Source organism: Bufo gargarizans, chromosome 8, assembly GCF_014858855.1.
Source record: "Bufo gargarizans isolate SCDJY-AF-19 chromosome 8, ASM1485885v1, whole genome shotgun sequence".
NCBI lineage: Eukaryota > Metazoa > Chordata > Amphibia > Anura > Bufonidae > Bufo > Bufo gargarizans.
Window position 1 is genome coordinate 172,062,561 of NC_058087.1, and position 25,922 is coordinate 172,088,482.

Genomic DNA, 25,922 nt, shown 5'->3' on the forward strand with positions numbered 1-25,922 from the left:
CAATGGTGACCCAATCAATTTTTATTAAGCTCCACATCCTTTTTATAAAAGTATGTAAAGCATAAACATTTAGGAAAAAAACTATTTACGCCAAATTTAACAACTATTTAATGCCAGAAACCTGGAGTAAAGCCTTTATAAATGACCACAATTAGAATTCACATTTAAAGAGGATTTTTGGGACATTTATATTGATGGCCTATCCTTAGGATAGGCCATCATGATCAGATCAGCGGGGGTCCAACTCCTGTCACCCCGCTGATGAGCTGTTTTGCAGTAGCACCATTTACATTCACGTCAATTGGAGCAGCTCTTTAGTAACCAGTATTGATGGCCTATCCTAGGGACAGGCCATCAATATAAAAGTCCTTTAAAGAGGCTCTGTCAGCATGATCAACCCTATTAAACCAGGCATATTGCCTTATCAGACTTATCATGCTGATTAAAATGATACATTTCTTTTGTCTTTATGCTAAACAGCAGCAGAGATATCTACATTTTTTTCATATGCAAAAGTTGGAGCATCAGGGGTGGGGCTGAATCCTTGGAGCACTGCTTTTGAAACACCCCCTGTGCTCTGCACACTCCCCCCCACCTTCTTGATTGACAGGGCTAGACAGCATGCTGTGGTCAGAGCTGGGCCCTAAAGTTGTGTCCTCGCTTATACATATCATATACACCACTAGCTATAGCCTTACCACATTGAGAAGAGTGCATTTCTATGCTTAGAAAGCTAATATACAGATTACTGCTTTATTCACAGGCACAATATATGATTAGAATGAAACCAGTAATATGTGTTAGCTTTCTAAGTATAGAAAAACTATAGTCCTCAATATTGCCTGGAGTTAAGTGGTCAGCCTTTCGTGTAGAAGTCCTAGGTTTGAATCTTGGGAGAGACTTTAAGATTTTTCATGACCGTGCCGCAGTTTTAAATCTCAAAAATATTGTTTTCTCCTAAGTAATGATATCAGTTTTTCAGAGAATCTTGCACTGAGCTTCAACAGATCTCTGTGCATTTTCATCCCAATAAATATTGGAAGACCATGTAAAATGAATTGCATAGCTTTGTGAATGTGAATGAAATAAAGCTCTCTGTTGTCACCGGGCACTTTACTTAGGAAAATTTCCAAAATCTTGAATACTGAATATCAAATACCCCGTCTCTGCATGCACCCTACTCTCTGTGTCTGTTCTATTTTTGTTCTACGAGCTGAATTCTTCACTGACTTGTCAGCCCACTGAAGACACTCCACTGTTATCGCTACCTGCGTCTCATACAAGACTGTGAGATGGTTTTATTGTGTGTTATTCCACAGTCTGTTGATTCCAGCTCACCGCTGAATCTGTCATTTCTCATTGCTCATCAAGAGATGATCACTGGTTACATCAGACCGTTCCCCGCCACGTGGAATCTGCATTACCCGGCGTAGACAACCCAAGAATAGATGAACAGGATAACTCTCCATGTTACGGAAGAGTTCAGGAAAACAGTATCCAATTATTTTTAATAACACTCGCCACCAGCTTGACCTTGACACAATTACAGTGAGGCTGCATTCAGTCGCTTAAACCGCCGGTGCCTAAAATATATGATGGTTCTGCATGAAGAGACAAATCCTTTATGGCACACTACAAACACGTTACTATCATGAGGGAACCTATGCATGTATGTCAATAAAAGTCCTTAAAAAAATTAGCAGTGGGCATAGGTCCTACAATCATTCCTGGTCTTAATTGGGAGTCAGTGACACTTAAAAGGGTCGTATCATCTCATACATTGGGGGCATATCACTAGGCTATGCCTCCAATGTCTGATAGGTGTGGGTCCCGATCATTCCGAATTTGGTGGGACTGTCCCTGATTTTCAGAGACAGTCCTGGCAAATTTGGGCTGTCCTAGGCCAAAAATGGAACCCCACCCAAAATTGGACATTTCTCTGTGTTTCCAGGGGCGGATCTTAGATGTCCCAATTTTACCAATGAAAACGTTGGTAAGTATGTGATGGGGGTGGTAGCTCTCAAGGTGGCAGTCCTCCCCCTGGTGCTCCCTTGGCAATGCAGTGATGGGAGGGCTCACTACCATTTCTTCCCTTGGGGAATACCCTGGGCTTTTTGGGGGATCCTGCCTTGTGGTATTTGGGGTGCTCATGATAGTGGATGGTTGGCAGTGTGTGAGGCAGGAGGGCAGGTGTAGGGCTGGTGGATGAATGATGGAGTCAATGACCAGGCCTGTTTGGTTACAGTGAATAGGTCTCTCTGTGTGGGGGGTGTGACAGTGTAGTCCTGGAGGGGGTATGTCACTGAGGGGGATTAGCGGTGGGCAGAGCTGCCTTAAGGGGGTTGTCACAAGAAAAATATTCTACAGTTTTCCAACCAGCACCTGGATCTGAATAATTTTGTAAATGCATGTAATTAAAAATTCAGTATAGCTATTGAGTTATTCAATAAAATGTATCTGTATAGCGCCACCTGCTGGTTGTTTTTTTCCCCTTATTTCTTTGTCCGGCTCACTGAGATGGCCGCACATGCTCAGTTTCATCTTTCAACTGCTTCCTGAGCTGTGATAGGGAGAGAGCTGAGGCAGAAAAGACCCCCCTTTTTGAGCTGCAGCAGAAAGGACACTCCCCTTGAGCTGTCAGCTTGATATAAATCTAGCAGAGCAATGAATGTGGAGATTTCTGGACCCATGTGAGGTACAGGGCTGGTTCTAGTATATTGGTTGTGTGTAACAGTGGCTGCTGTTCCCCTGCTTACCGGGCGCCGTGTTCAGCGGTGATCTGCGGCCAGTGCTTCCCATTCACCACTGCAGTCCTGGGCTCAGTCTGTGTTCCTGACTCGTATCTGTATTCCTGGACTCTGCTACCTGTTATATCCTTACCTGCTTGCCTTGACTCTCCTGTTGCTGATCCGGATTGCCTGACCTGTACCTGTGCCACCTGCCCTGTCCTTTTGCCTGTCTGACTATGCCTCTGCCTAATCCTTTGGTTCTGTACCTCTGGTACCTTTCTCAGGCACCTCCTGGTCCACCTGGACCAGCTGCCTCGTGTGCCTATTCTCCTCAAGAGGTAGTGACCTGGTGTTCCCCTCGGAAAAGTCTATCCCCACCATCAGGGGTACTGTAAAGTTCCAGGGGTTCACTTAGACAACGCTCTTAGAGGAGGTAGGACACGTGGCACAGTGGATTCACACCAGCTGGTTTGTGACACTGTGCATGGTATTGTAGCCCCAGCCCATGCACTTGAATGGGACTGAGCTGCCAATAGGCCATGTGACCGATGTATGTGACATCATTGGTCTAGAAAGAAGCCATGGTGTCCTCAAACAGCTGATCAGGGGGGTGCTGGGAGTCAGATATTGATGACCTATCCTTTATTATTCCTATTAGAAGTTATGAAAAAATTACTTACAGTTTGCATTGAAGGTCACCATGGGTGTTACCAGTTGGGAATGTGTCCCTGCACAGTCTGACATTATCCAATCGGGGCTGCCAGTGTCAGATTGTGCAGGGAACCACCCCCATTTGGAACCTCATTGCAAACTGCTAGAAATTCCTTTTAACATCTAGCAGGAATAATAAAGGAATGGCACAACAAAGAGTCATAAAAGTCGATGCTCCAGAATAGTTATTACAGGCGGAATGCAAGTAGTTACTAAACAGACTTGTCAGGAGAGGGGGGCAGCTCCTCTTTAAAACGTTAAAAGTTCTAAAAAATGTTTTGCAGTTTGCATTGAAAGTCACCATAGGTATTACCATTTGGAAATGTGTCTGTCCAATCGGTGCTGCCAGTGTCAGATTGTGAAGGGACCCACCCCCATTTGGAACCTCTTTGCAAACTGCTAGAAATTCCTTCATAACATATATCAGGAATAATAAAGGAATGGCACAACATAGAGTAATAAGAACAGATGCTCCAGAATAGTTATTCCAAGGGGGATGCAAGTAGTTACTAAACCAAACATGTGAGGAGAGGGGACAGCTCCTCTTTAAGGGTACTTTCACACTTGCGGCAGAGTGATCCGGCAATCAGTTCCGTCGCCGGAACTGCCTGTCGGATCAGGCAATCTGCATGCAACCGGACAGCATTTGTAGACGGATCTGGATGCGGATCCGTCTCACAAATTCATTGCAAGAACGGATCCGTCTGTCCGTTTGTCATACGGACAAACGGATCAGTTTAAAAAAAAATATCACATTTTTACCGGAAACCGGCATTGCGGTATTTTGAATGCCGGATCTGGCACTAATACATTCCTATGGAAAAAAATCCTATGGATTCAGGCAAGTGTTCATTTTTTTGGCCGGAGATAAAACCGTAGCATGCTGCGGTATTATCTCCGTCCTGAACAGTCAAAAAGACTGAACTGAAGACATCCTGATGCATGGGGATATACCTGATCAGTTTTTTTTCCGGTATAGAGCCCCTAAGACGGAACTCTATGCCGGAAAAGAAAAACGCTCGTGTGAAAGTATCCTAAAATGCATGTCTGTGAAATCTTCAAAAAGTCCCCCCCCCCTTCTCATTTCAGCCATGAGTCATGGGATCCACACATATTAGTGCTAACTTCTTACTGTTACTTTTACACCATCAGAGTCCTGCTTCTATGAGGATGGAGTTTTAAGTTATCAATAAAGTCATAATAGCATCAATTTACCAAAATGTACAATGACATAATTAGAAAACAACATATACATAACTGGGATCTCCCCGTCCTCCCAAGAGATTCCACTATAGGAAAGGAAACAGCACGGCAGGTCTCTGGGTAGTTCTTCTGACAGTGAAAGCAGCATCCATATTTAGGTGAGGTTGACAGATGTAAGGTCTCCCTAAGGGGTAGGTATTGTATATTGAAGCTAGAAGTTGTTTGTTATCACGCAGCCACCTGATCAAATATGCATTTGCTTGGTTCCTGAAGTCTAACTAATTGGGTTTGCAGCTATACAAAAGTACCACTGATGTATTCAATAATTATGTAATTCAGTTTAACCCTTTCAAGACCAGATGATTATTTTTAAATTTTTTTCATTTTCTTTTTTTACTCCCAGCCCTCCCAAAGCCATAACTTTTTTATTTTTCCGTTCACATAGCCGCATGAGGAGGACTTGTGTTTTTTTTTTTTTACCGGACAAGATGCACTTTCTAATGGCACCTTTTACGGTTGCATACAATGTGGTGGGAAGCATGAAAATAAAATTCCATATGGGGTGGAATTATAAAAAAAAACACCATTCCGCTTCAGTTTTATGATTTTTTTTTTACAATGTTTTCTATGTGGTAAAACTGTTACTTTTATTCTACCGGTCAGTACGATTACATTGATACCACATATGTATAGTTTTTCTTGCGTTTTAATAGTGAAAAAAAATTAAAACGTAAATTTTTCCTTTGCATTGCCATATTCTGAGCCCTATAACTTTTTTATTTTTGTAAGTGTAAGGAGCTGTTTGAAGGTTAATTTTTGCGGGACGATCTTTACTTTTCATAGATACCATTTTGGGGTTTGTATGACTTTTTTATTCCATTTTTTTGTAGGAGGTGAAGCAACCAAAAACGTCAAATCGGGCATTTTGACTTTTTTCGATGTTTGCCGTACAGGATAAATATTTTTATATTTTATTAGCATGGGCATTTTCACACGCAGCGATGCCCATGATGTTCATTTTTTACTTTTGTATCTTTATTTCAATTTTGGAAAAAGGCAGGTGATTTGAATTTTTATATATTTTTATTTTTTTAAAGCTTTCTTTCTACACTTTTTAATAGTTCCCCTAGGGAACTATAGCAAGCAATCATTTGATTGCTTTTCTCATAGACTCCAATGCATTAGCATCTAGCCTCCCATCTAGCACTCTCGCACTCCTCCAATCTATCCTCAACTCTGCTGCCCGACTAATCCACCTCTCACCCTATTACTCCTCTGCCTCTCCCCTCTGCCAATCCCTTCACTGGCTCCCCATTGCCCAGCGAATTCACTTCAAAGTACTAACATATACATACAAGGCTGTCCACAACCTGGCCCCCCTACATCTCTGAGCTACTTTCCCGATACATCCCCACACGCACTCTCCGATCCTCACAAGACCTCCTTCTCTCCTCTCCTCTTATCACCTCTTCCCACAATCGCCTCCAGGATTTCTCCAGTGCATCCCCCATACTCTGGAACTCGCTACCCCAACATATCAGACTCTCACCAACAGTGGAATCCTTCAAAAGAAACCTGAAAACCCACCTCTTCAGACAAGCCTACAACCAGCGACCCTGCTGCCTCTATACCGCCATGACCAGCTTCACCCACACCTTCTGTGTCCTTCTCCCATACCATGTAGATTGTAAGCCCTCACGGGCAGGGCCCTCTCTCCTTCTGTACCAGTCTGTAATTCCTCTTGTTTATGATTAGTGCAATTGTCTGTATTATGTATGTATACCCCTTTTCATATGTACAGCGCTATGGAATGAATGGCGCTTTAATAATAAATAATAATAATAATTAGCATTGGAGTCTATGGGATTACACTGTATTCCTATGGAGCTCTGCCACAGGAAGGCTCTCCATAGGAATTAATGTGCGGAAGCCTTGTACCACTCCTGAGTACAGAAGCTGCTGGACACTGCATCCGACTCCCGATCAGGGCCGTCTTTAATATTGATTGGACGTTGGGCAAGAATTTACTTGGGCCCCCTGGATCCCGCCTTCCCCCACCCTAGCAGGCGATCACGCCCTCCACCACAACACACACACACAAAAAAAATCCACACACCTCGTGGAGTAGTAAACTTTAATAATGATAAGTGGCCACCTTGGCAGTAATGTAAATACTGCCTTTTTTTTTTTCTGAAAAGGCAGTGTTTACATTAAAAATCTTGCAGAGACACCAGAACTACTACGTTTAGCTGTTGTGGTTCTGGTGACTATAGTGTCCCTTGATATAGAGAGAAAAAAAGAATCAGCACAAAAGTATCAAATAAAATGGCTGTATCATTATTCTAAAATTAAAAAAGCACAACTTCTGACACAAATATATAGTATTTTGCAGAATACTTTTTTTTTTTTTACAATGTGCAGATAGTACTGTACTACTAACCCCTCCATCCACCCGTACATACAGGGTAATACAGCGCCCCATACCTCTTACATACAGTGACGTCTCTTTGATGTAGATGTTCTCTTTCCTCATCTTCTCCTTTCAGACCTTCAGACCAGACCACCATTTTTCAGCCATTTCTCATCTCTGCAGTTTGACAAACAAAATCTTAGTATACTACTTTTCCACATGGTAGTAATAGCGCTCCTACAGCGCCCTCCAACATGTCCCCACTGTGCCCTAGAAGTAATAATGCTCCCATAATGCCCATACTAGTAATCATGTTCCCATAGACCCCCAGTAGTAATAAAGCCCATCATAATGCACCCCAGTAGTAATAATTCTCCTAATATTGTGCCAGTACAAAAATACCCCATTTTAATGCCTCCAGTTGAGCTATTGTCCCCATAGTGCCCCCATAATGTGCCAGTATAAAATACCCCTATATAGTGCCCCCAGTAAATGCCCCCATAGTGCTCCTCTCCCCCTTATCCTAGTGCCCTCATAATGTACCAGTATAAAATGTCCCATATATAGTGCCCCAGTAGATGCCCTCAGTGTCCCCCATAATTTACAAGTATAAAATACCCCTTCTTAGTGCCCCCCATAGATGAGCCCATAAAATTCCTCTCTCCCCTTCCCCATAGTACGTACCATAATGTGCCCCAGTATAAAATGCCCCTATGCAGAGCCCCCCATATAAAATACCACTTCTTTGTGGCCTCAGTAGAAGCCCCCATAGTATTCCTCTCCCCACTTTTAAAATACCCCTTCTTTGTGGCCTCAGTAGATGACCCCATAGTGCCCCCATTAATGTGCCAGTAAGAGGTGCACCCATAGTGCCACCCAATAATGTGCCACTAAAAAGTGCCCCCATAGATGCCCCCACAGCTCCCCCCAATAATGTGCCATTAAGATGTTCCCCCATAGATTCCCCCAATAATGTGCCAGTAACAAGTGCCCCATAGATGCCCCCCAATCATGTGTCAGTAACAAGTACCCCATAGATGCCCCCCAATCATGTGCCAGTAACAGGTACCCCCATAGATACCCCCCAATCATGTTCAAATAACAAGTGCCCCATAGATGCCCCCCAATAATGTGCCAGTAAGATGTTCCCCCATAGATGCCCCCCAATAATGTTCCAGGTAACAGGTGCCCCCAAATAATGTGCCAGTAACAATTACCCCTGTAGATGCCACACAATCATTTGCCAGTAACAAGTGCCCCCATAGATGCCCCCCAATCATGTGCCAGTAACAGGTACCCCCATAGATGCCCTAAATCATGTGCCAGTAACAAGTACCCCCATAGATGCCCCCCAATCATGTGCCTATAACAAGTGCCCCCATAGATGCCCCCCAATCATGTGCCAGTAACAAGTGCCCTCATAGATGCCCCATAATCATGTGCCAGTAACAAGTGCCCCCATAGATGCCCCCCAATCATGTGCCAGTAACAAGTGCTGTCCTGAGGACGGCGATACAGATGACTATGGAGATCTCCCTGTGCCCTGCCACCGCCCCCCACTTGTCACCAGGGCCGCGCCGCCTGGGGCCATCGCCTAACTTTGCCTAAGTGGCGGTGCAGCCCTGCTAACGCCCCCTGGAATTTTGCGCCCGGGGCTCAATAGGCCAGCTACCTTGGGCCCCCCAGGAGCAACTGGGCCCGTGGTAGCTGTCCCTTTATGCCTCGCGTTTAAAGGTAGCCCTGCCCCCGATCCTCGCTGGGAAAAGCTGGAGTATAGCCAGGAGTGTTCCCTTGTAGTCTTTAACCTCCCAGATGCTGTGGTCACATTTGACCATGGCATCTGAGGGGTTAAATTATGCGATCCCCTGTTATGATCAATTGCATACATTAGCCCTGGCCCGACCGCCAACTTAAATTACGCGGGGCAGTTTGGAAGGGTTAAAGTGATTTCATCACCAGGAAATTCCCTTTTACACCAGACACAATGTCTTGTAGGGCTAGCTCAGCTGAACCTTTTACTTTGTGATCTGTTGCTTCTTTTTGGAGAAAATGTATTATGGGAGTGCCCTAAGGGCGTGTTCAAGCCACTCTGTGCACCCTTGCTCCTCCTATTTTCTCTGTTAACCCCTATCTCTCCTTGATTGACAGGGCCAGGTTCCTGCACAGTCATCTCACCTGTCTCTGTCAATCAGAAGAGGAGGAGCTGGCAGAGGAAGCAAGAGGAGCAATCTGAACTACCCAATCCTTCTTTGCCCCAAAATCTGTTGCAGTGGCCCAGGAGGAGCGGAGGATGGGAGTGGTAGTGGCTCTGGCTGTTACAGTCAATCACAGTGACTTCCCTCTCACCATTGCTCCCTAGGGCCAGGCAGTGAAAGGAGGGCACAACCTATTTACCCCTGGGGCACATCCTGATGTTGTGGCTCTTTCCTGATGGTAGTCGGGTGCCCATTATGTTGAGTGTTTGTATGTGTGCAAGGCAGGGCGTGTAGAGTGCAATGGCCAGAGTATGGTGCTGGAGTCAGTATGAATAGAAGTAATAATAGGCAAACACAGGTCTAACTGCAGACAGTGCAATTCTCTCCCAAATAATGATGTATGGATTTAAGCATGGATGGGAGTTATGTCCCTCTTCCCTCTCTATCTGTCTGAGGTCTCTTCCTGCAGAATCGATGCAATGGTGGCTGTAATGTCCACTTTGGGGTACAGGGTTTTAGAGATGCGACTAGCCAGGTCATGTCCACAGGTTAACAGTGTCCCTCACTGCAGTGAACAGCTTTTGATAACAGGTTACCTTACTGACTCCAGTGCTCAGGCATGCAGACTCTAGGTTCTCTAGTTTGCCTTCTGTAGATCTTGCAGAGATCTGTTAGTCTCTGCAGCTTTTTAGACCTAAGAAGAGACAGCACAGGTCACAGCTTCCTCTCTCTTCCAAACTCTCCCTGACTAGAGCTAAGGGTGGGGAGCCAGTGCATACCTAACCTCCTACAAGGGCTGAGTCAGAGTTGTTAACCCCGACTGTGCCATGCATACACAGCTATGCTGAGTGCAATACATAACATGACATAACATTATATTACATAAAGAAATTAACAATTTGCAAATTGCTATCAGAGGAGAGTCCGGACAGCCCCATATACATTAGATGATCAGCTGATAGAATGGAATCCACTGCTAGGTTATGTCTTCTGCATTCATGTATGGATCCCTCAGCTGTTACACCCTTTGGATATTGCTTAGATACCATCTTAATGACTTAACCCCTCAGGTTACCACTACTTATATCATACTGTGATATTTTTATTGTATATTTGAAGGACTCTCTCCAGAGTGAGTCAATGTATCCCAAGTGTAGTCCAGCAAGATTGTCACATTGAAATGAATGGAGCACGTTGATCAGCTTGGAGACGAGTCAATTAGAACATCACAAAACTACATTACAGTTTGATGATAACCCATTGACCATGTATTAGTGAAGATTAGCAGACCCCCCATCCACGTGTTCATGGCATTGGAAATCTTGGTTCATACAAATTTGGCTCTCAGAAGTCCATCTGAAGCTTTACTGCTCTTGGTTGGTCTGCTATTGAAAGAGCTTCTTCTGTTAATGTAAAGGGTGCTGCATGTGGGTTGCTTGTGTGTTATCTGCAGCTAATGAGCACAGAAGAGTGTTTGCCCATTCACATAATGGTTTCACTGGTGCTCGTCCTGCCAATGGCAGATGGTGTTTGCGAGCAGTGCCAGGTCCCAGTTGAGTAGTGCCCTGGGAGACACTAACAGAAGCTGCCTCTGCAGAAAGCCCTGCCAAACACAGTGGCATATGCTCCACTCTGCCCTACACCTGTCGATGGGTAGGATTCACACACAACTCTCGTGGCACCGGCTGCAAGGAAAGAGAAAGATCTAGTTTCCATCTGGAATGTGTTTAACCGATAATCAACTGAAAGAAGAGCAAATCAAGACAAAGAGATACATGTTCTCTAGACTGTGCAATGTCAATGACTGTGAACCTCGTGGATGCATATCAGGCCATCTTCAAGAGTTTGATTGCACCATCTAATGGTCGGCTTCCCTAACCTCCCATATCAATGGAGACAGCAATAACAATTATAATAAACTCATCACCTAGGATGGAAGTATTCTCCAAAGTACAGAATACAGATCCCAAAATTGGCCCTTAGGCAAGGAGAAATGTGGTCTTCACTCAACCTTGCATCTCCCAAGATCTATCACATATATACTATGTTACTATGATAGGACTGTTCTATTAGAGGCCGGCCATTCCGTTCCGCAAAATGCAGAATGCACACAGCCGGTATATGTGTTTTGCAGATCCACAATTTGCTGACTGCAAAACATCCAACAGTCGTGTACATAAGCCCTTATGCTGTATTGGCCATGGGTGGTGATGGCTGGACCCAGGTGTACTAGTGTAGTGAGCATGTACATGTCTTTTTCAGTAACTATTTGCCTTCCCCATTTAATAACATTTCTGGAGAATTTACTCTTACAGGTCTATATGGTAGCATTCCTCTGTTATTCCTACTAGGAGTTATAAATGAATTGCTAGCAATTTGTAATGAAGGACCAGATGGGTGTTACTGACTGTATGGTGTCAGACTGTGCAGGGACACACCCCAACTAGAAACATAAGAATAGATGCTCCAGAATTGTTATTACATGGGGAAGGCAAGTAGCTACTAAAACAGACATGTGCATGCTCACTACACTGCTACACCCTGGTTCAGCCAACACCACCTACATCCAGTTCAGCACAATTGAGATGACAGAGAAATGAGTCAGACCTTACGCTCCTGTAATTTGTCCACTGGCTCCTGGTATTGCCCATACGGCACAGGTAGGTTAGCGTTAGGTCCCGAGCTACTTGAGATACCTTGGCGCGGTGCTCAGATATGTCCTTCATATAAGGATATATTGGCTAAATTCTCAATTTTAACACCAGTTTGAGGGTTTAGTCAGACTTGTTTGTTTGCATCCACAGTAGTGCACCTTCCTTATTAATGTTTATGACAGAGAAATGATACTCATTATGTTGGCAGACTGGGCCATCAGCGACAGGACGAGACAATGACACAAGGCTGGATGCAATGATCAGGTAATATTTGTTTTCCTTGTTACGTGGAGAATGAAAAAGGTATGTTCCGATGGACTTCTGGGTCCACATTCTAGAACAGTTGACTGAATTTGCCCAGTTTGTCATGCAGAAGCTGAGCTGCCCTCTGCTAGTGCAGCCCCCCAGGTTCCAGTATTTAGGAATGCCGAGTGGTATGTTATGGCCCTAATAGTTTCTGTCACGGTGCTCCTACCTGGATACTGTTGCTCCCCGGGGTTAGGCTCCATTGCAACAAAGGAGTTGTAGTTGGTGGAGTAAGTAGAATCCAGACTCGGTGAAGTTTACCGGTTTTACTTGGTTAAACTTGCAATAAACTTGTGTCATCCAAACAATATGTGATCTTTCTCTTGGTTCCAGCAGGCTAAGAGTATACTGGAAGGTAAACTTGAATACTTTGCTTTCTCTTTCTCTGCTGTGCTAATCTCTGGCTTCAGTCTGGTTACTGGACTTTATAACAGTTCTGGTACCTTTGAGTGGGTTTTCTTTGGCTGTTGACACCCTCATAATACTCAGTCTATGAACTGCCTGGAGCCATGGTGCTTTACAAGGGCTCCTGCAGGTGCTCCCCTCACTGCACCATGTCTGGTTCCTTTGAACTCAAACTCAACTCCACAGCTTCCTGCAACCCCTGCCTTGGTAGGAAGCAGGACTAGCCCTCTTCTGCCCAAAAGGGGGAGAGTAGAATGGAATAAGTTCCATTCTATTTAAAGGGGTTGTCCGTGTTCAGAGCTGAACCCGGACATACCCTTATTTTCACCCAGGCAGCCCCCCTGAGGCTAGCATCAGAGCATCTCATGCTCCGATGCGCTCCCTTACCCTGCGCTAGATCGCGCAGGGCAAGGGCTCTTTTGTTTATCATAACACACTGCCGGGTGGAAGCTTCTGCCCGGCAGTGTGTTCGGTGACAGTGTGTTTGGTGACATCACCTAGCTGTTTTGCTGGCTATAGCAGCGCTAAATCCCGCCCATCAGTGCCGGTGACATCACCGGGCTTCCTGGCAGCCCCATGGAGAGCCCCGGGATGTCACCGGATCTAAAAAAAATGCCTTTGCCCTGCGTGATTTAGCGCAGGGCAAAGGAGAGCATCGGAGTATGAACTGCTCCAAAGCTCAAGTCAGGGGGGCTGCTGGGGGGAAAATGAAGGTATGTCTGGGTTCAGCTCTGAACCCGGACAAACCCTTTAAAGATACTCTCTGCCAGATACACTGCCACCTGCTGGACAACCAGGCGCATTGCATAAATTACAATACATAACAGTTACATAGCAATATTTTAACAATCTCAGAGGACCTGGAAATAGATACACAGATGACATTATCTGCTAGCCATTAGAGACAGTAGCTAGGTGTAAGAATGGTAGTGCCCCCTTTGGGGTACTACACCGGCATCTTCTCCGAACAGGTCTTCAGGCCAGAAAAAGTGTAATGCACCACTATTACTAGCCTATGATAAATAAATCGTTATTATTTCTTACTATAATCATCCGCTGCAGCTGTCACTGGCCGGCACTAGGAACGTTTCCCACTCTTCTAGTCTGCTTTCCGCTCTAGACTCAATCATTGAATATAGAGACTGAGGCAAAAGTCTGAACACACCGTTTACCTGGTGTAATGTGTAGAACATTGACTCCCAATGTGAGAAAGCATTGATTGAGAGGGAGGCTGCATCATTTTATGGAGGAAATGTTTTCTGCCACCATTTTGAAATCTGCCATATTGAATTCAACGGAGGTTTTTCCGGTGGAAAGGTGGTCATGTGATGTACCAGTCTTGTCTCCAGTTTACTGAGAAGCACACTGGAAGTGTCAGTTTTGATCTATCTTTACCTGTTTAGAAGTTAAGCGGGGTCAATCATTCCTCTTAATTCCAAATATCTTCATGAGGTGCTTTGAGGAGGATGTCGTCCATGTGTCACACCACTGCAGCCATTTGCTGGGGTGGTGGAGATACATTGACGACATCTTCCTCATATGGACGGGCAGTGTTGACCAACTTGAAGAGTTTCATTTGTTTCTTAATAGTGTCAACAAGGATCTTCAATTTACCTTGGTCCATTCTGAGAGGGAACTACAGTTCTTAGATACCACAGTCATCTATAATCTGGGCAAGTTGCATACACAGTTATACACTAAACCTACGGATAAGAACACTCTCCTTTGTTTTAACAGTGGTCATCCATGTAGTATGCTCAAATATTTGCCTTTTTCCCAGTTTCTTAGGGTCAAACGCATAGTGTCTGAATCTGAACAGGTTGACCTGGCTTTGGACAATATGGCCAAGAAATTTCAAAAAAGGGGGTATCCTACCCAGCTGCTTGATTCCCACAAACATAAGGTCCGCAACCTGGACAGAAGCAGCACTTTGGAGAGGGGGGTGTCCGATAAGTCCTCTAATCGGATCCCCTTTATCTCCAAATACACGGAGCAAAGTGAGGCCATCAATCGCATTATCAAGCGACTGTCACAACCAGACAGCTGAGAAGCTCTGACAGAGGCCTTTCAGAAACTCCTCCTTGAGTTTCTTTGTTGTGGTATTCAGTTCCTCATCTCGTTAGCCTCTCTCAGCTGTCATGTGTTGGACTAATTGCTTCCCTTTAAATTCCTCCCCAGAATGCTTTTCTGGGCGGCTTATACTTCTTCCTGGAGTGTGTGTGCATGCTCATCTGGTTCTCCTCTCTTCTACAAAGTTAAGTGTTGAACATTTATCTGTTATTTTCTGTTTGCTGGATCCCAGGTGACCCTGACTCGCTCCGTATCTTGTGTAGGAAGGTGGTGGTCGTGTCCCCTCACTATTGTAGGGTGCTCAGGGGTTATATAGTCAAGGTACGTGGATATGCAAACCTCCACCATTCGGATCTTTGCATAGGCTGAGCAGCCAGGGAAAGTGCCAGGTCTTCTGCAGGGGTCTCCCTTTTGTTCCTTAGCTTTTGGATCCAGCGAGTCATTTATGCATGTTGTTTTGTCTTGTTTCCTGTACACCGTCCGTGACATTATAAGCCGCCATAACCGTCTCAAGCATGGATCCGGTTTCACTTTTGGCTGAACGCCTTCAGGGACTTTCATTGGAGGTAGCTGATCTCCGCAGGACTTTTTCTCAGCTTCAAGTGACCGGTTCAGCTGGCGTTCATGGAGTTTGTTCTGAGCCTAAGATCTCGCTCCCGGATACGTTTTCCGGGGGTAGTGAGAATTTTGTGCGTTTTAGAGAGGCTTGCAAACTCCATTTTCGCCTTCTTCCCCATTCCTCTGGTGATGAGGAACGGAGGGTGGGGATCATTATATCGCTGCTCAGGGGTAACGCTCAGTCCTGGGCCTTTTCGCTGCCGGAGGGGGCACGACCCCTCCGTTCAGTGGATGAATTATTTTTAGCCCTGGGTCAGATATATGATGATCCGGATCGTATTGCTCTGGCGGAGTCTAGACTACATCTCTTATGCCAGGGTAAACAATCCGCAGAAATATACTGCTCAGAATTTCGGAGATGGGCAGCTGATACTGGTTGGAATGATGCTGCACTCCGAAGTCAATTTTGCCATGGTCTTTCAGAGGGATTGAAAGATGCATTTGCCTTTCATGAAAGGCCTATTTCTTTGGACTCTGCTATGTCTCAGGCCGTTCGTATTGACAGGCGTCTTAGAGAGAGAGGAGAGATCTCTCCTTCCTGTCATACTCGGTCCCAGGACTGTGCAGCGGTCCCATTCTGTGCGCAGGGGTCTCAGTCGCTGTCAGCCCCTTCTGAGCAGGAGCCCATGCAGCTGGGGTTGATTGCTTCTGACAATAGAAGATTCAGCCCGCATGGGAGGGTTTGTTTTTGTTGTGGAGGTATTAATCATTTGGCAAATATTTGTCCCTCTAGGAGATTCAGGCAGTTCTCTGGGAATAATAAAGAAACAAAGAGGAAAAAATCTTTTAAAAATGTTCCGTCTGTTACTATTGGCAGGGTTGAGGCGGAAATTGAAGGTTTTCCGTTTGCTTGTAGTTCCCGTTTTGTCCTGCCGGCTAGGGTGGCGCTAGAGAGCAAGAACATTTTTTGTGAGATTTTTGTGGATAGTGGAGCAGCGGTCAATCTCATTGATAATCAATTTGCGATAACTCATGGTTTCCAGGTGTGCACTTTGGGAAAGGATATTCCTGTTTTTGCTATCGATTCCGCTCCACTTTCTCAGAAATCATTAAAGGGCATAGTTCACAATATCCGTTTAATTGTGAGTGATGCTCATGTTGAGGATGTGTCATGTTTCGTCCTTAGCGGTTTGCCTACCCCTCTGGTGTTGGGGCTGCCCTGGCTCACTAAGCATAACCCCACCATTGATTGGCAAGCGAGGCAAATAAATGGTTGGAGTGACTTTTGCAGAGAGAATTGCCTCACGACATCTGTTTCTGAGGTTGCTACTAAGACTGTACCATCTTTTCTCTCTGAATTTTCGGATGTCTTCTCTGAGAGTGGAGTTCAGGATTTGCCCCCGCACAGGGAGTACGATTGCCCTATTAATCTCATCCCAGACGCCAAGCTGCCTAAATCTCGTTTATACAATCTTTCCCAACCTGAGAGGATCGCTATGCGTGCTTATATCTCTGAGAGTCTGAGAAAAGGACACATACGACCCTCGAAGTCACCTGTTGCCGCTGGTTTTTTCTTTGTTAAGAAAAAAGATGGTTCTTTAAGACCTTGTCTGGATTTCAGGGAGCTGAACAGTATCACAATTCGTGACCCTTATCCGCTTCCTCTGATCCCGGACCTGTTTAACCAGGTTGTTGGGGCTAAAGTCTTTTCCAAATTAGATCTAAGAGGGGCATACAACCTGGTCAGGGTCAGAGAAGGAGACGAATGGAAGACGGCCTTCAATACCCCTGAGGGCCATTTAGAAAATTTGGTTATGCCTTTTGGTTTGATGAATGCCCCAGCCGTTTTTCAGCATTTCGTGAACAGCATTTTTTATCATTTGATGGGAAAATTTGTATTGGTGTATTTGGATGACATTTAGATTTTTTCTCCCGATTTCAAAACTCATAAGGAACATTTACGTCAGGTCTTGCTCATCCTGCGGGAGAATAAATTATATGCGAAACTGGAAAAATGTGTGTTTGCGGTTCCAGAAATTCAATTTCTGGGGTTTCTTCTCTCCGCTTCTGGTTTTCGCATGGACCCCGAGAAGGTCCGCGCTGTGCTTGAGTGGGAGCTTCCTGAGAATCAGAAGGCGCTGATGCGTTTTTTGGGCTTTGCCAATTATTACAGGAAGTTCATTTTGAATTATTCTTCTATTGTTAAACCACTCACTGATATGACCAGAAAGGGGGTAGATTTTTCTTCTTGGTCAGTAGAGGCGCGTAAGGCTTTTTCTGATATCAAGGAGAGTTTTGCTTCCGCTCCCATCTTGGTGCAACCTGATGTTTCTTTACCCTTCATAGTTGAGGTTGATGCTTCTGAGGTGGGTGTGGGGGCGGTCTTGTCTCAGGGTTCCTCTCCTGCCAATTGGCGACCGTGTGCCTTTTTCTCAAGAAAACTCTCCTCCGCAGAGAGAAATTACGATGTGGGAGATAGGGAATTGTTGGCCATCAAGTTGGCTTTTGAGGAATGGCGCCATTGGCTAGAGGGAGCCAGACACCCTATTACCGTATTTACTGACCATAAAAATCTGGCTTACTTGGAGTCAGCCAAGCGTCTGAACCCGAGACAGGCCAGATGGTCTTTGTTCTTTTCTAGGTTTAATTTTGTTGTCACGTTTCGCCCTGGAGTTAAGAATGTGAAGGCAGATGCCCTGTCACGTTGTTTTCCGGGAGGCGGGAATTTTGAAGACCCGGGTCCCATTTTGGCTGAAGGTGTGGTGGTCTCGGCTCTTTTTCCTGAATTGGAGGCAGAGGTGCAGGCAGCCCAGTCAGAGGCTCCTGATCTTTGTCCTCCTGGGAGGTTGTTTGTGCCTCTCGCTTTAAGACACAAGATTTTTAAAGAACACCACGATACGGTCCTTGCTGGGCACCCGGGGGTAAGAGCCACACTGGATCTCATCGCTCTGAGATTCTGGTGGCCTGCGCTTCGTAAGTCGGTTGAGGGTTTTGTGGCAGCCTGCGAGACTTGCGCTCGTGCCAAAGTCCCTCATTCACGGCCATCAGGTCCTCTCCTTCCCTTACCCATTCCTTCCCGTCCTTGGACACATCTGTCCATGGACTTCATAACGGACCTGCCTCGTTCCTCGGGGAAGACTGTGATTCTGGTGGTGGTGGACCGTTTTAGCAAAATGGTGCATTTCATCCCTTTTCCTGGTTTGCCCAATGCTAAGACGCTGGCGCAGGCATTTATTGATCACATTGTCAAATTGCACTGTATTCCTTCAGACATAGTCTCTGATAGGGGCACGCAGTTTGTTTCCAGATTCTGGAAGGCTTTCTGTTCTCGCTTGGGGGTTCAGTTGTCATTCTCTTCTGCTTTCCACCCGCAGTCGAATGGCCAGACAGAGCGCGTCAATCAGAATCTGGAGGCATATCTGCGCTGTTTTGTGGCGGAGAATCAAGATGATTGGTGTTCTTTTTTGTCCCTTGCTGAGTTTGCTTTAAATAACCGTCGTCAGGAGTCCTCTGATAAGTCACCATTTTTTGGTGCATATGGGTTTCATCCGCAGTTCGGGACTTTCTCGGGAGAGGGGTCTTCTGGTTTACCTGATGAGGACAGATTCTCCTCGTCTTTGTCATCTATTTGGCAAAAGATTCAGGATTATCTAAAGAGCATGAGTGAGAGATATAAGCGTGTGGCAGATAAGAGACGTGTGCTTGGTCCGGACCTGAATGTTGGTGATCTGGTGTGGTTGTCCACCAAGAATATCAAATTGAAGGTTCCCTCCTGGAAGTTGGGTCCTAGGTTTATTGGGCCTTACAAAATCCTGTCTGTCATCAATCCTGTTGCATACCGTCTTGATCTTCCTCAGACTTGGAAGATCCATAATGTTTTTCATAAGTCCTTATTGAAACCTTATGTTCAACCCATTGTACCCTCGCCTTTGCCTCCTCCTCCGATTATGGTTGATGGGAATCTTGAATTTCAGGTCTCTAGGATTGTGGATTCTCGTCTTGTCCGCGGTTCTCTTCAGTACCTTGTTCATTGGGAGGGGTATGGTCCTGAGGAGAGGATGTGGGTCCCAGTGACGGACATTAAGGCCTCTCGTCTCATCAGGGCTTTCCATAGGTCCCATCCTGAGAAGGTGGGTTCTGAGTGTCCGGAGTCCACTCGTAGAGGAAGGGGTACTGTCACAACCAGACAGCTGAGAAGCTCTGACAGAGGCCTTTCAGAAACTCCTCCTTGAGTTTCTTTGTTGTGGTATTCAGTTCCTCATCTCGTTAGCCTCTCTCAGCTGTCATGTGTTGGACTAATTGCTTCCCTTTAAATTCCTCCCCAGAATGCTTTTCTGGGCGGCTTATACTTCTTCCTGGAGTGTGTGTGCATGCTCATCTGGTTCTCCTCTTTTCTACAAAGTTAAGTGTTGAACATTTATCTGTTATTTTCTGTTTGCTGGATCCCAGGTGACCCTGACTCGCTCCGTATCTTGTGTAGGGAGCTGGTGGTCGTGTCCCCTCACTATTGTAGGGTGCTCAGGGGTTATATAGTCAAGGTACGTGGATATGCAAACCTCCACCATTCGGATCTTTGCATAGGCTGAGCAGCCAGGGAAAGTGCCAGGTCTTCTGCAGGGGTCTCCCTTTTGTTCCTTAGCTTTTGGATCCAGCGAGTCATTTATGCATGTTGTTTTGCCTTGTTTCCTGTACACCGTCCGTGACAGCGACATTGGGGGATTCTGGGTGGCTGCCACAGTGAGATCTTAGAGTTTAGATCTCCTCCCCTTTTTTATTTTTGTAGGTCCAGAAATTTGCGTGACCAATTGGTCAGAGCAGATATTGGACCTAGGTTCAAGTCTGTTCAAACCTCCCTCACTACACATGGCAAGGGTAGTTTTCCCTGTTTATGTTGTATTGACTGCAAGTATATGGGTAGGGGCAGTATTTTTACTCATCCTACCACTGGAGTTACATATCCAATCCGATTACACCTCACATGCAATTCAAATTATGTAATTTATGTTTTAATTTGTCCGTGCAAACTACTATATGTGGGTGAGACGTCGACGGATCTCAAAACGCGGTTAAACAATCATAGATTGTCCATACGCAAGAAAAGAAAGGACCTCCCTGTTGCCAAACATTTTACGGAGCTTCAACACTCCGAGAAAGATCCCAAATGTTGGGCCATTGACCATATACCCATGCCAAGGCGTGGGGGCAACAGGGGGTTGATCCTGAGAAAAAGAGAGCTTTTTTGGATCCACACTCTCAATAGTTTGAGACCCAACGGGCTCAATGTGGATTACAATCCGGGATATATGTCTAGAGGAGCAGTTTGCCCTACAGTGTCATGTATGGATATATGTCTCTTTTTTGGTGTTACATAGTGCACTATGAACACCATTAAGCCAATTTCTAATTTTTCTTTCTTCTTTTAATCTCACAGATAAGAATGATGAAGCGTACCCGATGTGTTCCATATTTGCCTACATGCCTCTATTCAGTATACACGATGGCTTCTGCTTGGTTTACACTTTTTATGCCTGTTACATTATGCTCACTGTTTTGTGTCCTACATTGAATGTGTCCCCATTGGGAATCGTTGGCCTTTTGTGGCATGCCCGCAGCATTTACTTTGGGTATTGCGCCAATTGGTCCTTCTGGGAGGCGAATTGCACCTTTTCAGCTGCATTTTCTCCTCTGTCCCTTATGTTGATACAACCAGGTACACGGCAATATTCCGTGTTGCGCTATTCTGTCTACCACTAGGCTGTGCGCACACACAACAGTTGGCATTATTTATATATTTTTATTCTTGTTCGTTTTTATGATGGTTGATCTAGTGTTTTTCTGTGGTCATCTTGTACATACTTTGCTAGCATATGTGGTGACATTACACTATATCGCATCATCGATGCGTTCCAGTGTTTGCCCTTTCTTTTTTCTATATGGGAGTCTTGTGTACCTTTTTCAAGATGGCCGACCAAGCATCGTTGGACGTGTGCGCATGCTCCGGCTACGTCATCTGAGTGAGCTACATCATGTTCCTTGTGCGACTCGGCGCTTGCGCACTGTAGTCATCCGAACGCCGGACGTGGTGATACTTGGCATGTGTGGCACGGATATTAACACCTGGTATGTCGTCGCTCCTCCCTCCCTTGACAGCATCATTTTTTCTTCGGGTCCCTCCCACCATCTGTGCACCTGGTATTTATTGATTGATTATTACATTGTTATGCTATAATGCACCTTTATGCTATAATGCATTCACTTAATAATGTATTGTATCACATTAGTGATTGATTTTTGCATATCACACTGATATATCTACAGTTTGATTCTCTTTATATGCACTTTTGGCACTTTATTGCAATATGTTTGCTTATTGATTACATTGTGACATCATAGGGGTTGGGCTATATATACCCCAGTTTGTATTGTGTTCATTGCTTGAAAAAGGCTCTTGCATGAGCCGAAACGTTGCCATTCACATGGGTGAATAAACATCACTTATTTTTACTTGGAGTGCTGTCCATTTTTCATCTTTATCAGACGGGGTAAGCTGCTACATCCCTGGACCTAGCACCCTTTTTGTTTTTCCAGTGCCGCCATCATTTTTCCTCTTCATATATATATATATGTATTTGTGGTCGGGGTTAATGATGGCGAAAAGGAACTGACCCCATCTGCGGCCCCCTCAACTCTAAAGCGGCTAGAATTATGCCATAACCGCGGCGATGTAGGGACGCCTGAATAGAGGGCATCCCCTTAAGAGTGCTAATATGAAAGGGAGGGTGGGAGGGGGAAACAAGATGAGATGTTCATTGAGGGAGGGGCGTATGCCGGATATAAAGGCAGCTACACCCCTCCCACAAATGCAGGCCAATAAATCGGCCTTTACACTTGTGGTCGGGGTTAATGATGGCGAGAAGGAACTGACCCCATCTGCGGCCCTCTCAACTCTAAAGCGGCTAGAATTATGCCGTAACCGCGGCGATGTAGGGACGCCTGAATAGAGGGCAAAAACAGCAAACTTAAAGGTAGGATTTCCTTTATTACAACACAAAATTACAGAACCAGATTCTGAAAAGCAAGCGACATTTCGACCTTAGGATGAGGAATATACCTGCTAAAACACGATGACCGCCAGCGACCTAACTTTTGGATGACGTGCGTCGGCACCTGATTTTTTGAAGCTGCGGATGCAGCCCCGATGCGGAATGAATGACCCGACACCGAAGCTGGATCCACACCTAAGCTGGCCAACAGAGGGCGTATATGGGACACAAATTGGTGGGTTGTGAGAGGCGATTGGCCGAAAAGCAATTATGGACTACTCGGCCCAAGGCCATCTAATGCTGCCAGTAACTGATTGAGTACACTGACGGGGCACCAACGGTGTTCTGTGGGGAAGAATGACACCTGAGCCGGAGGACCCACCTGTGACGTTTTCGACACTGGCAATAGTAAAGAGAAACCCTCAACACTCGGAACCAGTTGGCTAATCGCTACGAACTTACTGCTGTTGGAGGAGCTCGTGAACTCACCAAGTCTCAAAAACCCATAAAGGCTAAATAAATAGCAGCTTTGAGCACTAGGCTAAGGAGGAAACCATAAGGACCCTTGTCTAAGGCGTCAGAGAGATCACGTAAAACCTGACCTGAAATAGCTTGTCTACGGACCCGTCCTTTCACGCTACATTTACCCAGACCCCTCAAAGCGGCCTTAACAGCGTGGACAGAGAATAAGGAACCCCGATCCGGGTAGCTCACAGCCAGAAAGTGCTGAACCCCTGCTAGGTAGGACCTAACCGTATTATGGGATAACTTCAACTCTGAGTGACAAAACCCTATGAAAGCAAGAACGTATTCTACAAAGCTGGACTGCCCCTGAGGGAACCGCTCCTGGAACCTACAATATGTGTTCCACCCTGTGTGGTAAGCTCTGGCCGTATTAGGTGAGAGAGATTTAGCAAGCAACATGTGAGCAGTAGCTAGGTGTTCAGTTAGACCAGGACTAGTGACTCGTGCGGAGGAATCATGGCACCTGTGATGTCCGCTTCTGGCATGATCTGAAAGAAAAGGGAGGTATTAGCTCCGCTGCCACGTTTTGTGTACCAGGCAAGTGTGCACAACTGAAATGGAAACGATGCATTAATGAAAGTTGTACTAGACGCCTTAGGAGACTCATAATATGTAAGGACTTAGACAAACCGCAAAGTTTAGCATGCCCAACAGTGATTGTAACTCGGCCTTAGTGGTCACAGTAGTAACCGTGAACCTGTGTATCACTTCCCTGATCCTGTTCAGTTTATCTGTGGGTAACTTCGCTAGCATGTTTTGCGAGTCTAAAACAATGCCCAGGAAAGTGATGACAGTGGACGGACCCGCAACCTTCTTAGGGGACACTGGGACATCTAACCGAGAGAAACAATTCAGAAGCTTCTTGAGACCTACTGGGGCAACTCCTGGCCTCTCTATCAGCAAGAAGTCGTCTAAATAATGGATGACATGCTCACACTGTACATTGTTCTCTAACACCCAGTGGAGGGCCTGTGCCAACTGATCGAATAGCCACCGGCTGCTTTTAGAGCCAAACGTGAGCTTCGAAGAGAAGAAATACTCGTCTCTCCACTTAATGCCATGCCACTGCCAGAGGGCCGGCATGATCGGGAGAAGCTTAAAGGCGTCGGATATATCCGCCTTAGATAACGCTGCTCCAGGACCTAAGTGCATGATGATAGCTATGGCTTGGTCAATGGAGGAATACTTCATGCTAACCTCCTCCGATGGGGTGAGGGAGTTGAGACTAGCTACATGGGACTCATGCGGGGCTGACAAATCAATGATGAGTCTTCCTTTCTTGCTGAATTTGCCTGTGACTACCCCAACCGGGCTGACTCGCCACTGCTGAAAAGGGGGAGTTTTAAGGGGACCGATGAGGAAACCTTTGTCCAACTCAGCGTTAATCAATGCGTCTACTGCGCTGCCTGAAATTAGCACACACAGACACCAAACGCTTACCCGAACTGGATTAGCCTTGAAGACTGACAGCTGCGATAGGAAGAAAATAGCACACCCTGATCTGAAAGAAAAACTCTGGCGATACTCGAGAAAAGGGAAGCACGGACCTAGAAACGAACGTCAAATCATGAAACACCAGTGTACAAGCGTAAACAGGAATTAAAACGAAACAATAGTAATGCGGAAACCAAAAGTGACTAAACTGAGTGGAACAAACGCTGCGCTGCGTATACGACTGAGCCTAGTGCAAAGAATCATACGGCGTGAGACCATGCTGTGTAGCAGTACTATAATATAGTACTAAACTGAGAATAAATCCTGATTAACCTACACAAACAGCCTCAGCCTCTTTTTTTTTTTTTTTTTTTTTTTTTTAAATATGACACAATGTGCTGCAACTTAAAGAGAAGCCTGCTGAGAAACTACAAAAGGGGTGCTTAACATAATTGCCTAAACCACATATGTACCCCCCCCCTTATATACTGAATATTTTATTTTAACCCCTTAGTGACCATAAATACGCCTTTCACTGACTTAAACAAAGGAGGATTTAGCTAAAAAAGCTGGCTTTAATCAATCAGTACATGTACTTAAAATGGTGCATTAAAAACTATAACTTGTCCTGCAAAAAATAAGACCTCATACAAGTACATTGATGAAAAAACACTTGGTCACTAAGAGGTTAATCTTCACCAGCAAGCAGGGTTCTGACCTGTGCACTGAGCTGGAGCAGGCAGACCTGACTAATAGACCACTGAGCCTGCTCCAGCTCAGGCTCTCTACCTTCCTATCTAACTGCACGGCGGCCCGTGCAAGACTTTACGGCTGCGCCGGAGTTGGGAACACACTGTCCCCTGTAACCCTACGATGAATGGTCGCGTGGGGAGCCGCACGTAGCTCCCTTGCCGATCGTTCCGGTGCGGTTGTGCTCCCCCTCACCTTGGGGAGCCGAAACACCGCCGGCCGGACTACGTGGACATGGCTGCTGGATGAGGCAGCATACTCACCTTTGACCGCAGACTCGTGAGCCAGGACCGCTGCTGTCACCTGCCTGCACGTGTGGTAGGTAGAAACAAGACGAGACGTTCATTGAGGGAGGGGCGTATGCCGGATATAAAGGCAGCTACACCCCTCCCACAAATGCAGGCCAATAAATCGGCCTTTACACATATATATATATATTGTATGCCATATTGGCTCATATCTGTAACAGATATGATACATTTTACAATTCCTCCTATCCTGACCTCTTGTTGGGAAATTGTCTAATACACATAATACATTTGGCGCATGTCCTTTACTCTATTGTTTTGCCGCATTACACTTAGTATTCCTCCCCAGTGTATCACATTATGGACATGAATCTGATTACTCAAGGGTTAATGATGATGTCACAATTCTGCAGTCGTTCTAGAAGGGGCACTATTATCAGAAGTGATGATGTCACAATGCCGTGTCGGCTGTATACCAGATGATCGGTCAATAGATTCTTTGATAGAGAGTAAAGGAGAAGAGGCGACATGGATACTGGTAAGTCCTGGAATTTTATCTCTCGACGTCTGTTCTTATGAGATTGTGGGTTGCGGTTTCTTCTTCTCATTAGTCCACACCATGGATTTGTCCTTCCTTCTTCGGTGCATCATACATGTAATTAATGGTTCCATATCTAGAAG

At 45.5% G+C, this 25,922-nt stretch overlaps 1 long non-coding RNA gene across 1 annotated transcript; it reads right to left on the reverse strand.

Moving 5' to 3' along the window:
* Nucleotides 1-22,283: 22,283 nt before the first annotated feature.
* Nucleotides 22,284-25,309, reverse strand: LOC122945821. Its single transcript, XR_006391153.1, has 3 exons — nucleotides 25,257-25,309; nucleotides 24,250-24,356; nucleotides 22,284-23,297 (listed from the first exon to the last, which is right to left on the reverse strand). It is a non-coding gene; the product is annotated as an uncharacterized LOC122945821 (long non-coding RNA).
* Nucleotides 25,310-25,922: the final 613 nt, after the last annotated feature.